Source organism: Mixophyes fleayi, chromosome 1, assembly GCF_038048845.1.
Source record: "Mixophyes fleayi isolate aMixFle1 chromosome 1, aMixFle1.hap1, whole genome shotgun sequence".
Classification (NCBI taxonomy): domain Eukaryota; kingdom Metazoa; phylum Chordata; class Amphibia; order Anura; family Limnodynastidae; genus Mixophyes; species Mixophyes fleayi.
The window spans coordinates 171575079-171592824 of record NC_134402.1 but is presented as its reverse complement, the minus strand read 5'-3'; positions in this window follow the sequence as shown (position 1 = coordinate 171592824).

Genomic DNA, 17746 nt, shown 5'->3' with positions numbered 1-17746 from the left:
TATAACTGTTGCCTTATCTTTATCTTACCTGCTGTCCCATTTATCCCGTCTTCTATCTCCCCATATTTAAATTTGCCCCTCCCATTAATTTTCCCCAAAATAAACACCCAGTTGCTTGTTTGCAACCACAGTGTGCGGTACATTATTATTTAGAGGATTAGTGTGGTCGGGTACAAGGGGCATACCGAGTCAACCCCTGGTGGAGTCAGTCACAGTCCGCATCCCACCATACGGTGTAGAAGACTCAGGTGAAGGTATTGAAGAGAGAGAACATTTCACCACCCCTTTCGGTGCGCTAGGGAAAGGGGTGTTATATATACATATTTGCCAGTGTAACATGGCAACTCTAAGCTTTAATAGCTTATGGTCTGTCTGGTTACCATCATCAAGTGCCTATTGTGTCCTGTGTTACCTACTTCACAACTCTAGCATACCGGCCAACTGTCCTGATTTTAGAGGGACAGTACCGAACAGCAGATTGCTGTTGGATGAAGCAGCGCTTCATCCAACAGTGGGCAGATCAGGATTGGATTTGAGCAGATCATGGTGGTGCTTCAGATTTTGCATGTATAAATATTGGGAAGTATGCCTTGACCTTGTAAAATACTGGATTTAAACACGAGCTGGTCCATTGAGCAGCAGGCAGCTGGTTATTGATGGCACACAGGAGATACAGATACTTACATAACAATAACCATCAGACACATGTTTAAAATGTACTTAACTTACAATTTAAATAAAAACATCAATATAGGAGTATTGCTTTAACCATACTTACATTATATTGTTATGAATATTTGTAATGTATGCTCAAACATCAAATATTCTAATAACTGATTAAATGAACATTTAATAAAAAATAGTCACTTTAGTCCTGAACAAGGATTTGCTACCAGACCAGGGATGAGGTCATTGTTACATGTCATGGCCCAATCAATATGAATTGATGATAGCCAATGGGGTGCTGTTGACAATTCAGGATTCCACTCAATTTTTAAATTCTCCTACCAGAAGCAGTCATGGTTTTTGGATGAATACTATATGCAGTGTTCATATACATTAAACTATTTGTGGCTTATATGTCAGAATCCTGCATGTATTACCCCGTTTCTCCAAGCAAGCCCAGTTCTTCAGCGTCTCTGAGCATGCTCAGTTGTGGTTTTCTAAGATGTTCTAAGTTCCTGAGCATGCTTTATCTGCATCAATCATGACTGAGAGCAATACATATTGGTTACTGTCTCCACAGAAAGCTGATGATTACAATCACTGGCCTATATCAAACACGTGCTGATAGTGATGCTTTGCCAGTTCGTTTAGACCTGAATTAATATTCCAGCTGCAGAGCAATTTGCTGTACATTGTCCCTAGTTTAGATCTGACTACTCAGCTCATTGACCAGCTTCTGGTGCTGACTTTATTTGTCTGCTACCTGCACTGATCTCTGGCCATTGCCCCTAGCCAAAGCTTTATTTACCATCATTTTATTTTATTTTTTTCCCTGAGGACTTCTGCCACGGTCATTCCCTGTTCCTGCACAAGGACTTCCCCATTGTTGGCTACTCCTGTTCCATCAAGTCCCCAGAGGGAAACTGGTTTGAATCAGCTTTTTTTACCCTGAGTCATGCTATCTGCCAACAAGCCGTTTGAACACTTAGGCTAGGTACACACTTGCCAGATGATTGCACAAAAAACCTACAATCAGCCGCCATCGTTTGGGTAGATATCGTGTGAGTATAGTGCCACGATGATCTAAAGTCGTCCCAAAGTGCCGATCATAGTTTCATTTGGTTAGTCGTACTGTTTAATATCTTCCGACCAATCATGTAGTGTGTATGCACTCATGATCGCTAAAGGGTTTACAGAGTTGTGTTCTTGTCAGCCAATGCTAGCGATGAATGTCCCGGTGAATAAATATAGAGTGCTGTAGAAGGAATAATTCATTTGTTCATTCCAAGACAGAATGTGTTGTTTTAGAGTCACAGATGCTAACGAACTTCATTAGGACATGTGGCTAGTTAGAACAAGGTGGTTTTAGTATAACAATGTTACAATAATTAATTAATATTGTGCTGTCATTCTCTGAAGACTAGAGGACCAGATGAAGAGCACAGCGCTGAAGGTAAATTGTGTCAGTGTGCACGCATGAATCATCAGTAATCGGACTTTCAGTCATAGGTTCAATCATTTAAGAGAACACAGAGGTCAGAAAATTCTTTAGGGTTTACCTAGCCCTAGGTTTAATACTTATTAACAAATTAAAGGCGATATTACATGTCTTTCTGTTTCCACCAAGTTCTTCAGATGGTATCAATGTAATCCATGGCAGCAAACCATTCTTGGAAATAAAGGTCATTTTTCAACAATGCTGGACACTTGTAGATAAAATTGTTGCAGAATTAAGTTATATTGTACTTGTCAAATGTTAATGATCACACTTGTTAGCAAGCTGCAGATTTCTAATAGATCCCTAATGAACATAACTTACTCTTTCAAATAGGCAAAAGGTCCAGAACCTAATTCACAAACAGTGAGCACATTAGTCAGAATGTAAGGCAGAAATGTTCCTTGCATCCACACAAGAGCCTGTTCCAAGATGCAAGGCACACACAGGAAGAACTTCATTCACATAGATCATTTCTTTCTTTACCACAAATTTAACTGCACATATTTTGCACCTAGCGCAACTTCAGTGTCCATTCACACAAGGTTCAACATTTCAATGCTCACAACGGTTATGAACATACTTCTTTCTCTTATTCGCCTTCTGTACTTGAGCTTTGCTGGTAGCGCTCTAAGCCATTTAGCCAGGTTCATTTTTCTGACAACCTGTACATATTTTAATAGGAACTCGCCAGCAGATATAAAACAAATGCACAGCCCTTTCCATGGAATATTTGAATAACTAGAGCTCAAGGGCACAAGCTTTAGCAGGCACCGAGAATTAAATTAAGCACCTACAAGTATACCACTTCACAAGGCAATTAGTTTACAATCATACAAGGAATTGTACCCTTCGTTTCCATAGTCTATAGAACAAATCCTGCTGTACAATGGCACAGCTTAAAGTATTGTATTTTAAATCTTACAATGAGTTTGTTAAGTGCGTATTGTCGCTAACCAATACGATTGTCGAACCTCGATTTGTGTTTCCAAAGCACAAAGATTTATTCGCAAAAAGTAGTATAATATGTTCAAGCAAAGTGATAATAAATACAGCCGTTACTTATCGCAGGCGCTCTGGATCCAGTGTGCAGTCATTCAATCCTGAAGTCTGGGGACAAGATGTCTGAACACTAGATGTGAAGCTGCTGCTTATATGCACACAGAAATACAGTAATACAATGAAGATGGTATAGCTTGCTTCTATTGGTCCAGGTTTCAGGAAGGTCCAAGGGGTTGTCAATCATTGGCTAGTTCATCCTAAGGAATCCAAAGGAGGGGGTCATCTCTCCAGGGGGTATGCTCGGCTCTTCCCGCCAAGATTCCTTAGTCTTAAGTAGTCCATAATTCCCTATCATTCATAACTTGCGTATGCACTCTGCGATTCCTTCGCAGAGTGAACCAAACAGTGTCAAATGTTAAGAGGTTTATTATGATACCACATATGATATGATTCCTTCAACCTGTTCCATATATTTCATTAATATGCATATAACTTTAATATAAAACATAAATACTACTATATTTCGACATAACTGACTATGTGTTGCAACTACCATTAATGTATACTATTTTACAAGTATGCGTGTTTGTGCGAATGTATGGTAAAATACTAAATACTGTTGCTGCCACGTGTAGTAGCTGCGTACGCCCTTTCACACCGTAGCGTGCCCTTGTACGCCGTAGCATACCGTACGCATCTTTTCAAACAAAGACAACCAAGTTTGCTCCATTTTAATTGAAATGACTTTATCCAATTTGCTGACTTCGACAGCTCCACCCTTTGATAGTGTAACAAACTATCACCCAATCACCGTTTCAAGTTCAGGATTATACAATACTTCTTCACAGACCATGATCTCGGTATCTGGTACCACCCTTTCAGTCTCTTTCTCAGTGTTACTCCTATGAGACCTTTTTCCACACTTCAACACAGTAGGAACACATTTGACAAATAAACCAATTGCTAAGATGACACCCAGTATAAGGAGAAGGCGCTTACCTACACTAGCAACCATTTCCTGTACCCACTCCCCCAGACCGGAGAACCATTTCACAGGGTTCAACCACGAGAACCATCCCGCCACCTTTTCCCCGACCTCATATAACGAAGAATTATGGCTCTTTCGAAATTCCCATTTCAGCTGCAAAATTTCATCCATCTTCCGGTCTATAACCTCTTTAGGGTCATCCGTATTATTATTAGTGATGCACGTGCAACATTTGACACCGAACTGGGTGGCCAGTGTCACACAGTACCCACCAGTAATAGAGGTGAGAAAATTTAGTACCAGTCTATGTTGCACCAACTCCTTCTTGTACGCTTATAGCTCCCTTCCAGTATACCTGAAAGTGTCATCATACATCTCGGTGATATTATCTATTAATTTAGCTAGGTCTTGGATATATTTAAAGTTTAATGTTCCCCAAGCGGTCCTGGTGAGATCTAGAGCAACCATAACTTGAAAACCAGCAGTTTCACTAATCAATTTTGTAGCTATGGGTTCCTCACCAGGAATCATATTTCTCTTGCCACGGTGTTCATACTGTGTGTGTATGTATGGTTGTGATGTAGTCTTGTGAATACCAACCATTTCTTCATGAGTAATAGTCATGATTTCAGGAACCAGTTTAGCTAAGAAACACAAGCCCTTGGAACTCGGAGTCACCCAGGAATAAGCTTTCCTTCCACAAACAAAATACACATCATCAAGGAGAACATAAGGAACAGTATGCCCATTAATTATATCACACAGAGTTTTGATAAAACTACCCATGCCTAGTGTCTCCATTTGCTCTAGACACGTGTCGGCATGGATGACATTTTTACAATTATCTATAGAGACTTTTCCAATGGATACCTTCTTATGTTTGGTTATACGCCCTAATTTGTGACTTCCATCAACATTCCTGCCTATTGGTGACCTTGTGAGTCTCCCTCTAAAATGAGTGTGGCGAGCCATTGTCTGATCTGATAGGTCAGCCTCCCAATTCTCCAGGCGCTTTGCATGAGATATATTTAGGCAAAGATCTGCCTATGGAGTATTGTCGAAGCGTCAGACTAGGGGACCTAGTGTTATTGTACCTCCCGTCTATTGGCCTCCCACCCCTCAATTCGAGTACTTCGGATATGTTTAGAGGGAATGGCACTAGTCCTATATTATGCTGCCCTTGCGGCACGTGAGAGCACACCCAACACTCGGTTTGGTTTAGCACCTTACCCACCAGGGAGTGATAATCCTCCAAAGAATGCCCGCCTATATTCAGAGTACTGGGGGACTGGCATCGTTGGATGCATCTCTCTTCAACTAGGGAGTCGCAAAACTTGCAGATACAATACTCATCAGACAATAGCCCCTCACACTGCCTCCGACTTCCTGACCTAGCAGACCTTTTCATAACCCCTGAACCAAGCTTGATAATGGGCTGCTCTGAGTATTCTAATAACTTTTCCTCTGCCTCCATCTCATCCGTATCACTACCAGAACTCTCCTCCGTCCTCCATCCTCCTTCACAAAAATAGAATGTCCTAGAAAGAGTAAAAACAAGGAAAATCCTGGAACAAAAGAAAAACAAAAACCGCCACTCCATCGCTGGAAAGATAGTTCTGGGGCAACGTCTCTGGTTCAGGTGTCTCGACTGCAGGCTTTAGGTCTCCCGCAACAGACTCACAAGTGACAGATCTATGTTGTCGGTCTCAGTTTTCACTTTCTCCGGATTATGGACTTTCCTGCAGTGGGTGGAATGGACCCAAGTGTCTCTCTCTGCAACCTTCAGTGATTTAGTACTGGTCAGCAGCACTTGGTACGGGCCTTCCCAACGGTCTGTTAAACAACCTGAACGTAAGAAATTGCGGATCATAACATAGTCTCCAGGTTCAACATCATGACAGTTCGTTTCTGGCATACCAGGTGACAGCATTTTTAGTTTTTGTTGTTGTTGTTTTAGCTGTCTACTCATTTTTATAAGATATTGTACAGTCACTTCATTATTACACTTCAAGTCGTCTTGTGGACTCACGATCAAATGAGGTTGTCGTCCGAACAGTATCTCAAAGGGGGACAGATTAAGAGGAGGTCTAGGAGTGGTCCGAATGCTATGGAGGACCAATGGCAAAGGCTCTGGCCATGCCAACCCAGTTTCAGCCATTACCTTACTAAGCTTGTTCTTTTAGTACCATTTACTCTCTGCACCTTACCACTGGCTTGTGGTCGGTACGGGGTGTGAAGTCTGCTACCGATTCCCATGAGTTTACACATATTTTGGAAGATATCACCAGTAAAGTGGGTACCCCTATCACTTTCAATGATTCTAGGGATATCGAACCTACATACAAAGTCTTGTACAATTTTCTTTGCAGTGAACACAGCAGTATTAGTGGCTGTCGGGTATGCTTCTACCCAACCGGAAAACACATCAATACAAACTAACACATACTTTAGATTCCTGCACGGTGGTAATTGGATATAGTCAATTTGTATTACCTGAAAAGGTCCGTCTGTAGGAGGGATGTGGGATGGCTCAGTTGGAATAGTTTTCCCGACATTTTTCCTCAAGCAAGTAAGACATGACATTGCCTTCTTACCAGCCTGAGAGGAAAATCCGGGAGCACACCAGTATGCTCTCACCAGTTTGCACATACCTTATTTACCCAGGTGAGTCAGTGTTAGGAACCCCTCCAGCCAGCACAACACAACCCGGAGTCTACTCTGCCAGTCAGGTGTTCACTGGAGCCCCTGATGGTGGGGACAGACTGGGCTGCAGACTGACTGAGGGTCGTGAAGTGTGTACCGGCTGGGGAGAACCCAGGCAAGAAGAGCCAGGTCCACGCAGAGGTCAAAGGCCGGCAGCAGGTAACAGTAACAACGAACAAGCTGAGGTCAGAGGTCACAGGCAAAGTAGCAGAACGGGTAAACGAGCCAAGGATCAGGGTCACAGGAAACACAAGCGAAGTCAAATACAAAGCCGAGGGTCATACACGGGAAGTCAAAACGTAGATACAGGAAACAGGAACTGGAACAAGCAGGTCAGCAGACTGGAGCACAGAAGCTATAACCGGCAATGAGGCAGCAGACCTCATTGCCCTAAATACCAGTGGCCACCAATCAGAGCCTAGCTCTGAATTAGACACAGCCCCCAGCATAATTAATAAGTTGCATTAATTAGCCCACAGGCTAGAGAATATGGTGAGCGCTGCGCCCGGCTTCCTCTCATTGCCGGGACGCAGCGCTGAAGCGTCTTCTCGTTGCCCCGGCAACGGCCGGGTCAGGGCCGGAAGTGACGTCCCGGTCGCCATAGCGACGGCCGGGACGCAGGTGAGTGAGTCGCGGTGGGCACCGCCGCGGCTCGTAACAGTACCCCCCCTTGAGGAGGGGTCGAGGGACCCCGACATCCAGGTTTTCTTGGGAACCTCCTGAAGAATTCCTTCAATTGTTTAGGGGCATGGAGTAGTCTCCGCGGAACCCAAGATCGCTCTTCTAACCCGCGGTTCTTCCACTGCACCAAGAAGTGCACCTGTTCTTGCACTTTTTTGGAATCTAAAATCCTTTGAACCACATATCTTAGTGGCTCACTCGAACTTCCCCCAGGCACAGTTGAGGATTGGCTAGGATACAATACCGGCTTCAACAATGAACAATGAAATGTGTTCGGAATTTTTAGTGAGCTAGGAATCTTCAATCTAAAAGCTACCGGATTGATCTGTTTGGTAATCATGAACGGCCCAATAAATTTAGGCCCAAGTTTTTTACAAGGCTGCCTGAGCCTAAGATTTCTAGTTGATAGCCATACTTTCTGGCCCACTTTGAATGAGCAGGTGGTACGGTGGCGATCCGAAAATTTTTTGGCCGACAATGAGGACTTTTTCAAGGAGGACTGAACTTTCCCCCAAATTACTTTCAGATCAGCAGCTGTGGAATGAATCTCTGGAATACCAGCAGATTTGAGAGAGTACAGAGAATTAGACCTGGGATGGAAACCGAAGTTACAGTAGAACGGGGAAGTTTGAGTAGATGAGTGAGATGAGTTATTGTAGGCAAACTCTGCCCAAGGCAGCAAAGAGGACCAGTTGTCATGGAATTCTGAGGAATAACATCGGAGGAACTGTTCAAGTGCTTGGTTAACCCTTTCAGTTTGCCCGTTAGACTGAGGGTGGTATGCAGATGACAGACTGATCCGGATTCCGAGAAGGGTGCAGAAGGATTTCCAGAATTGTGCTATGAATTGTGAACCATGATCAGAAACAATATCGGAAGGAAGTCCATGGGGCCGGAAAACATGTTGTATGAAGAAAATGGCCAGATCTCGAGCTGTAGGAAGCCTGGTTAATGGAATGAAATGTGCCATTTTGCTGAAACGGTCTACCACAACCTAAATAGTATTATGTCCTGCAGAAGGTGGCAAATCAACAATAAAATCCATGGACAAATGTGTCCAAGGTTTTGCAGGAATGGGCAATGGAAGCAATTGACCCACCGGGCGAGTCCTGGGAACTTTGTTCCTGGCACAAACCTCACATGAGAGGACATGACTTTTGACGTCAGCAGACAATGATGGCCACCAGACCATACGGGAAAGGATCTCCAGCGTCTTATAAACTCCAGGGTGTCCAGCAGACCTACTATTATGCGCCTCTGCAAGAACCGCCTTCCTTAGATGGACTGGAACAAAAAGACGTTGCTCCGGAGTAGTATCAGGGGCCAATCTCTGGAATCTCTGAAGTGTGATACTCAGATCTTGGGTTAATCCAGCATGGATTATGGAAGGAGGAATAATAGGCTCTGGGTTAGAAACTGGAACGTGGTGTGCCAAGAAACTTCTGGACAGAGCATCTGCCCGGACATTTTTCGAACCCGGTCGATAGGTGATCAGGAAATTGAACCGGGTAAAGAATAACGACCAACGGGCCTGTCTGGGATTTAGACGTTTGGCCGATTGTATGTATTGCAAGTTCTTGTGGTCGGTAATGACAGAGATCTGATGTGGAGCACCCTCCAGCCAATGTCGCCACTCCTCGAAGGCCCATTTGATTGCCAATAGTTCTCTATTCCCGACATCATAGTTGGCTTCTGCTGAAGAGAACTGACGGGAGAAATAGGCACACGGGTGTAGACGATTAGTATGAGGGTCCTTCTGTGATAGTATGGCCCCAGCACCGACGTCAGAGGCGTCAACCTCAAGAACAAATGATTTAGCTGGATCCGGGTGTCTAAGGACCTGAGCGGAGACAAAGGCTTTTTTCAGGCTTTCGAATGAGGCTACTGCTTGAGGCGACCAATTAGTTGGATCCATTCCTTTACGGGTTAGGGCGACAATGGGAGCCACGATGTCCGCAAAACCTGGAATGAACCTTCTATAATAATTGGAGAAGCCCAGAAACCTCTGCACCGCCTTGAGGTTGTTTGGTTGCACCCAATCTAGAATAGCCTGAACCTTAGTTGGATCCATGGAGAATCCCTCAGAAGAGTTTATGTAACCTAAAAAGGATACTTTCTGCACCTCGAACTCACACTTTTCTAGTTTGGCGTAAAGGTGGTTCTCTCGCAATCTTCGTAGAACTTGTTTGACGTGATTTTGATGTACCGACAGAGATCTAGAATAGATGAGGATATCATCTAAATAGACGACCACGAAACTACCAAGAAAGTCCCGAAGAACCTCATTGATTAAGTCCTGGAATACTGCAGGTGCATTGCTAAGACCGAACGGCATAACCAAATATTCATAATGGCCAGAGTGCGTATTGAATGCCGTCTTCCACTCGTCTCCCTCCTTGATACGGATGAGGTTATACGCTCCATGAAGATCGATTTTTGAGAAGACAGTAGCACCTCTCAACTGATCAAATAATACGGAGATGAGCGGAAGGGGATAGGTATTCTTGATTGTAATAAGATTCAATCCCCGGTAATCAATACAGGGTCTTAGTCCTCCGTCCTTTTTGGATACAAAGAAGCATCCTGCTCCTACGGGAGATTTAGATGGCCTGATGAAGCCCTTCTCCAGATTTTCTTCAATGTATTCCTGCATGGACTTGGTCTCCGGACCAGAGAGGGAGTACAGGCGACTCTTAGGCAACTTGGAACCAGGAATAAGCTCGATGGCACAGTCGAAGTCACGGTGAGGTGGTAAGGTGTCAGCAGCTTTCTTGGAGAACACATCCCAGAACTCATGATATTGTGAGGGAAGCTGCTCCGGAATAGACTGAATCACCCGCAAGGGCAGTGACAAGCAGGACTGTGTACAGTAAGAGCTCCACTGGACAATTTCTCCTTTTACCCAGTCCATGACAGGGTTATGACGGGAAAGCCATGGGTGGCCCAAGATCAAGGGAACTGATGAACAATCGATAAGGAGGAAGGTTATTGACTCTGAATGGAGAGCTCAGATTTTTAATTGTAGTGGCGAGGTCTCCCAGGAAATCTTGCCACCAGGCAAAAGACCTCCATCTAAGCCACAGACAGTAATAGCGGACTTAAGTTCTACCATCGGAATTTTAGCAGCGCGGGCGAACCCGATGTCCAGGAAGTTGCCTGCAGCTCCACTATCAACGAAGGCGGACAGGTCCATTGAACGAGCACTAAACGTGAGCTGTGCAGGGATCAATAAGGCGTTTTTTGGGGAGACAATCTGCAGACCTAGGTGAACTTTCCCCTCGTTCCCTAGGCATGCTCTTTCTTCCGGCTTATTCGGGCAGGAACGGGAGAAGTGGCCTTTTGTGCCGCAATAGAGACATAAGCCCTGTGATCTTCTCTTGTCTCTTTCCTCAGGGGAGAGACGATATGCTCCCAATTGCATGGGTTCCTCACCATCCGTGGGAACAGGAATGAAGCCGGATAGATGTGATGATGTCTCCTTTTCGGCTTTCCGCTCTTTAAATCTCCTGTCTATTTTAATGGAGAGGTGCATCAGATCCTCCAGAGAGGTAGGAGATGGGTACTGCACCAAAGAGTCTTTGACCTGTTCCGACAGGCCAAGACGGAACTGACTCCGCAAGGCAGGATCATTCCATCCACTATCAGGTGACCATCTACGGAATTCAGCGCAGTATTCCTCTGCCGAGCGCCGGCCTTGTTTCAAGGCCCGTAGATGAGCTTCAGCGGAGGCAATACGGTCCGGGTCGTCATATAATAGACCTAACGCCTCGAAGAAAGCGTCTACTGACTGCATGGCAGGACTGGTCTGCGGCAAGGAAAACGCCCAGGACTGGGGGTCACCCTGTAGAAGGGAAATGATAATCCCGACTCTTTGATGCTCTGACCCAGAGGAGCGGGGTCTCAATCGGAAATAGAGCTTGCAGCTCTCTCTGAAATTCCGAAACAGGGACCTATTTCCAGAGAAGCGATCCGGCAAGTTCATCTTAGGTTCACAGACGGAACTTGGAGTGGGTTGTGACACTTTTGCGGCTTCTTCTTGAATAGACAGACGCTCAGCCAATCCCTGGATCATCTAGAAGGACTCAACATGGGCTGCTAGGGCTTGTGCCGGAGACGGTGAGGATCCACTTGCATCCATTCCAACCTCGTCTCCGTGAGTGGGCCGGTTATAATGTTAGGAACCCCTCCAGCCAGCACAACACAACCCGGAGTCTAGTCTGCCAGTCAGGTGTTCACAGGAGCCCCTGATGGTGGGGACGGACTGGGCTGCAGACTGACAGAGGGTCGTGAAGTGTGTACCGGCTGGGGAGAACCCAGGCAAGAAGAGTCAGGTCCACGCAGAGGTCAAAGGCCGGCAGCAGGTAACAGTAACAACGAACAAGCTGAGGTCAGAGGTCACAGGCAAAGTAGCAGAACGGGTAAACGAGCCAAGGATCAGGGTCACAGGAAACACAAGCGAAGTCAAATACGAAGCCGAGGGTCATACACGGGAAGTCAAAACGTAGATACAGGAAACAGGAACTGGAACAAGCAGGTCAGCAGACTGGAGCACAGAAGCTATAACCGGCAATGAGGCAGCAGACCTCATTGCCCTAAATACCAGTGGCCACCAATCAGAGCCTAGCTCTGAATTAGACACAGCCCCCAGCATAATTAATAAGTTGCATTAATTAGCCCACAGGCTAGAGAATATGGTGAGCGCTGCGCCCGGCTTCCTCTCATTGCCGGGACGCAGCGCTGAAGCGTCTTCTCGTTGCCCCGGCAATGGCCGGGTCAGGGCCGGAAGTGACATCCCGGTCGCCATAGCGACGGCCGGGACGCAGGTGAGTGAGTCGCAGCGGCTGGGCACTGCCGCAGCTCGTAACAGTCAGGCCGTGTGCTACTTCAGCCAGGCTTGGATAGTACGTTTGGGGAGCTACAGGCTTACCTTGTCCATCCCTCCAGAGTCCTGAGGATTCTTGACCACATCCCTTCGCCTTCCAGACCGCCTTTTCCTGCAGGGAACACAAATCTTGCATTTCAATTAATTTATGCATGTCTAATGTCTGAAAAACCATCATAGTCTCGGTCGATACAGTCATAGGTTGCCCTGCTGCCCATTTAGCAGCTTCGTCTGCCCTGTTGTTGCCCAATGACACTGGGTCTTCTTCAAAGGTATGGGCTTTGCACTTTATGACGGCTACTGTTCTGGGTAACTGTATCGCTGTCAGAAGTCCTTTTATGTGTTGTGAGTGTGCCACTGGCGTACCTGCTGCTGTCGTAAAGTTTCTAAGACGCCAAAGGGCCCCAAAATCGTGCACTATCCCGAAGGCGTACCTAGAGTCAGTATATATATTGGCTGATTTTCCCTCTGCCAATTCACACGCTCTCCTTAGTGCTACTAGTTCCGCCACCTGGGCTGAGTGAGGTGGGCCAAGGGGTTCAGCTTCTACCACATCCTGATCGCCTACCACAGCGTAACCAGTACATAACTCTCCCGTCTCTGTCTGTCTATGACAACTTCCGTCTGTATAAAACGTAAAATCTACATTTTCTAAGGGGGTGTCACGTATGTCGGGCCTTGCAGTAAAGGTCTGATTCAGGTGTTCCATACAGTCATGTGTGTCAGTATTCTTGCCTAACTCATCATCAACCAGGGTCTCCTCACCTCCCACCCTTTGTGTCTCTCGAGACACATATGGAAGGTATGTAGCTGGATTTAAGGTGCTACATCGTTTGATGGTGATGTTTGAGGGTGCCATCAGGGCTAGTTCCCACTTTGTGAATCTAGCTGAAGAAACATGTCTGGTTTGGGCTGAGTTTAACAGAGCTGATACAGCATGGGGTGTATAGACAGTGGAATTATGTCCTAATACTACGTCTTCGCTCTTACTTACCAGAAGAGCAGTTGCTGCTACACTTCTGAGACATGTTGGGAGTGATCTTGCCACATTGTCTAATTGTGCACTGTAGTATGCTACTGGTCTGCTAGCGTCACCATGTTTCTGTGCGAGGACACCTGCTGCACAACCATCAGCTTCTGTACAGTATAGCTCAAAAGGCTTTTCATAATTAGGTATTCCCAATGCAGGTGCTCTAGTCAGACTATCTTTAAGATTTAAGAACGCTTGCTCTGACTCTTCTGTGTGTACAACACGTTCTGGTTTTGACAAAGAGACTAGCTCCTGCAATAGTAATGCCAGAATAGAAAAACCTGGGATCCAGGATCTACAGTATCCACACATCCCCAGGAAAGTACGAATCTGCTTCTGGCTCTGCGGCAGAGTCATGTGTTGTATGGCCTCAATCCTGTCAGTTGTCAGGTGTCTTAGCCCCTTAGTGAGGCAGTGTCCTAAGTATTTGACCTTAGTCTGACATGGCTGTAATTTATCCTTTGCCACCTTGTGCCCTGTTTGTGAAAGATGAAGCAACAACAATTTAGTATCATGTAAACATGACATAAAAGAATCAGAGCACAGCAACAAATCGTCCACATATTGAATTAGAACAGACCCATTGTGGGGTTGAAAGGATTGCAAACAGTCATGTAAGGCTTGGGAGAAAATACTGGGGCTGTCAATGAACCCCTGGGGTAGTCTGGTCCATGTGTATTGCACTCCCCGGTAGGAGAATGCAAAAAGGTATTGGCAGTCAGGGTGAAGAGGGACTGAGAAGAAAGCAGAACATAGATCAATGACAGTAAAATGACTAGCAGACGGTGGAATCTGCATGAGGATGACAGCTGGATTCGGTACTACGGGGAATTGGCTCTCAACAACTTTGTTAATTCCCCTTAAGTCCTGGACTAATCTATAGCCCCTTTCCCCACTCTTCTTCACAGGGAAAATGGGACTATTTGCTGTATGAATTAAAATCCCTTGTTGTAACAGCCTCTCAATAACAGGATATACCCCTAGTTCCACTTCCGGTTTTAATGGATACTGTGGAATTTTTGTAGCTATCCTACCACTTTTTAGATTGACCATGACAGGGGCTACGTTTGCCATCAGTCCAGTGTCCTGTCCATCTCTGGTCCATAGTGAACCTGGTATTTCCAGCAACATCCCCTTTACTTGAGATGGACTGTGTTCTATAACAGTAGAGTGTAACATTAACCTTTGAGGGGTGTCCAATATATCCTGTACCTCATGAGCGACCTTCTCGGGTATATCTAGGAACACACCATCTGAAGTACAGTATATGACACATCGCATTTTACATAACAAGTCTCTCCCTAGCAAGTTAGTAGGAGCCGCCGCAGCCAAGAGAAACGAATGCTTGGTATGCAAGGGCCCGATAGTAACTTCAGCAGGTTTAGTTAGTGGATAATGTAACACTCTTCCCGTTACTCCCATAGCTGGAATAGTTTTACTGGTCACCTGTAGATTGAAAGGAGAGGTTATCACAGATCGGGCCACCCCTGTATCTACAAGAAAGGTTTGTTTCCTACCAGCTATATCAACTATCATTGTTGGTTCTTCACTCTGACTCTCAGTTAACCTCACTGGCTGTAGATTACAGGTATGACCTGACCCCTAGCGCTGACTATCATTTTCCCACGCAATATTTGCTGTTAGAATATGTGCGTGTAGATGTGAGTCTTCGATTCTATGTGAGTCCTTCCTTGGAGGATATCTATGTGTCCCACCTCTAGGGTTGTATCAGTCTTTTTTACAATCCCTCTTAACGTGTCCTTCTTCATTACAATTGAAACATCTGATCACTCTATGTTTCTTATTATGGGGGTTGTATGCTGGTGGTCGTGTATGCATCCCCTCTAGAGCCTGTATACTCACCGTCATTAACCTATCACTTTTCTCCTCCTTCTTTCTGAAAAGGTTTTTGTCATGCTCCACAGCAGAGTCCCTAAGAGAATCTACTGTGATGCCTCTCCAATTAGGTAATGTGGTTTGTACTCTGGTTTTTAAATTTTCTCTAAGGCCATCCATTAATACTCCTACAGCTACTTCCCTATGATGTGGGTCCTCCCCTATGTTTGATATCCCAGTGAACCGTGTTATCGCTGCTATAGCTCTAATGAAGTTATCTGCTGCTGTCTCACTATCTTTCTGCTTGATGGTGAAAATTTTACTCCAATTCGTTACTACCGGAAAATAGATGGCTAAATGTTTAACAATTTGTTCTATATTTTCTTGGTTAATCTCATCAGTCAAGGTATCATCTTCATCCAACACACAATCTTTAATAAATTTTTGTATGTCAGTATGGGGAGGAAGACACGCCCTCAACACTACACGCTGTCACGATCTGCCTACAGCTTATGCATTACATGCTGCTTTGCATGGCAGCTCCTGCCTTTTTGTCCTTATTATTGTATTTGTATTGTCAGTACCTCCATTCACCAGAGGTGCTGCTATTGTGCCTTATTGTGTGCATTAGGGGTTAAACTTCATGTTCACCATTTATCCCATGCACCTGGGTGTGATTTTCCCTTTATATACCTGTCACTCCCAGCACACATGGCTGGTTATTGTTGTCCTATTCTGATGTCATATCCTGTGTTACCTGTGGATTATTCCTCCTGCCTTGCTCCTCTGGTTCATGCTGCCTGGAATCTGTTCATACCCCTGCTTCCCTGCATTAGCTGTGTACCTGCTTGTTTCTGGACATTTATATTATTTCCTGCATCAGCCTGCACCTGGAAATTACCACTACTCTTGACTACCTGTTATTTATACTTGTCTGCAAATAAACACAGAGTGTTTTCACCATATTCGTGACTCCTAGCTGTACTTCTGTTTGTAACCGTGATAGTATAACCAGCCCACAAAACAGCTTTGGAGTTTTGTTTTATTTCTGGGACCCTTTTCTGCAATCAAGGTTTCATTTGTATTTTGCAACATGTCTGTTTCACCAGTCTTGGAATTGCCACTGCTACAAACTTTACAGATGGACATTATATTGCTACGTTCCCAGCTGGCTAAATTTTCCACTTTGCTTTTGGACCCGCTCAGGAGACGGTCAGATTCTGTCTCTCCTAATTCAGAAGCTGCTGATCTGTCTAAATCCACCTTCTCTGCTGATGAACCTGTGCAAACAGCACCTCTTAAAAGTACTTCTACAAATTTGCTGTTTTCTATGAAGTATGGGGTAACAAATTCCCAGTACACAGGTGGTCCACGCCCCCATCTGACCGAAGAGGAGCGGCGGCGCAGGATAACATACAAGTTGTGTCTCTACTGTGCACATTTCTTGCAGGACTGTCCTGTCCGTAGACCACGTCAGCTTACTGAACCATCTCCTGTTGTTTCCTCTCTGCACTCCAAATGTGTTTATGCTCCAGCATTCCTGTTCTCTGCGAAGAGACCCAATCTGCCAGCTCCAGCCGCCTGTCCTGAGGCGCCAGCTCCCTCTGTCTCCTGTGCCGAGGCGCCAGCTCCCTCTGTCTCCTGTGCCGAGGCGCCAGCTCCCTCTGTCTCCTGTGCCGAGGCGCCAGCTCCCTCTGTCTCCTGTGCCGAGGCGCCAGCTCCCTCTGTCTCCTGTGCCGAGGCGCCAGCTCCCTCTGCCTCCTGTGCCGAGGCGCCAACTCCCTCTGCCTCCTGTGCCGAGGCGCCAACTCCCTCTGCCTCCTGTGCCGAGGCGCCAACTCCCTCTGCCTCCTGTGCCGAGGCGCCAACTCCCTCTGCCTCCTGTGCCGAGGCGCCAACTCCCTCTGCCTCCTGTGCCGAGGCGCCAACTCCCTCTGCCTCCTGTGCCGAGGCGCCAACTCCCTCTGCCTCCTTTGCCGTGGCGCCAGCCTCTGCCTCCTTTGCCGTGGCGCCAGCCTCTGCCTCCTGTGCCGAGGCGCCAGCCTCTGCCTCCTGTGCTGAGGTCACATCATCTGCCTCCAGCTTGGAGCCTGATGCCACTGTGTCCGGTCCCGAGTCTCCTGCCACTGTGTCCGGTCCCGAGTCTTCAGCCCTCTGTCTCCGGTCCCGAGTCTTCAGCCCTCTGTCTCCGGTCCCGAGTCTTCAGCCCTCTGTCTCCGGTCCCGAGTCTTCAGCCCTCTGTCTCCGGTCCCGAGTCTTCAGCCCTCTGTCTCCGGTCCCGAGTCTTCAGCCCTCTGTCTCCGGTCCCGAGTCTTCAGCCCTCTGTCTCCGGTCCCGAGTCTTCAGCCCTCTGTCTCCGGTCCCGAGTCTTCAGCCCTCTGTCTCCGGTCCCGAGTCTTCAGCCCTCTGTCTCCGGTCCCGAGTCTTCAGCCCTCTGTCTCCGGTCCCGAGTCTTCAGCCCTC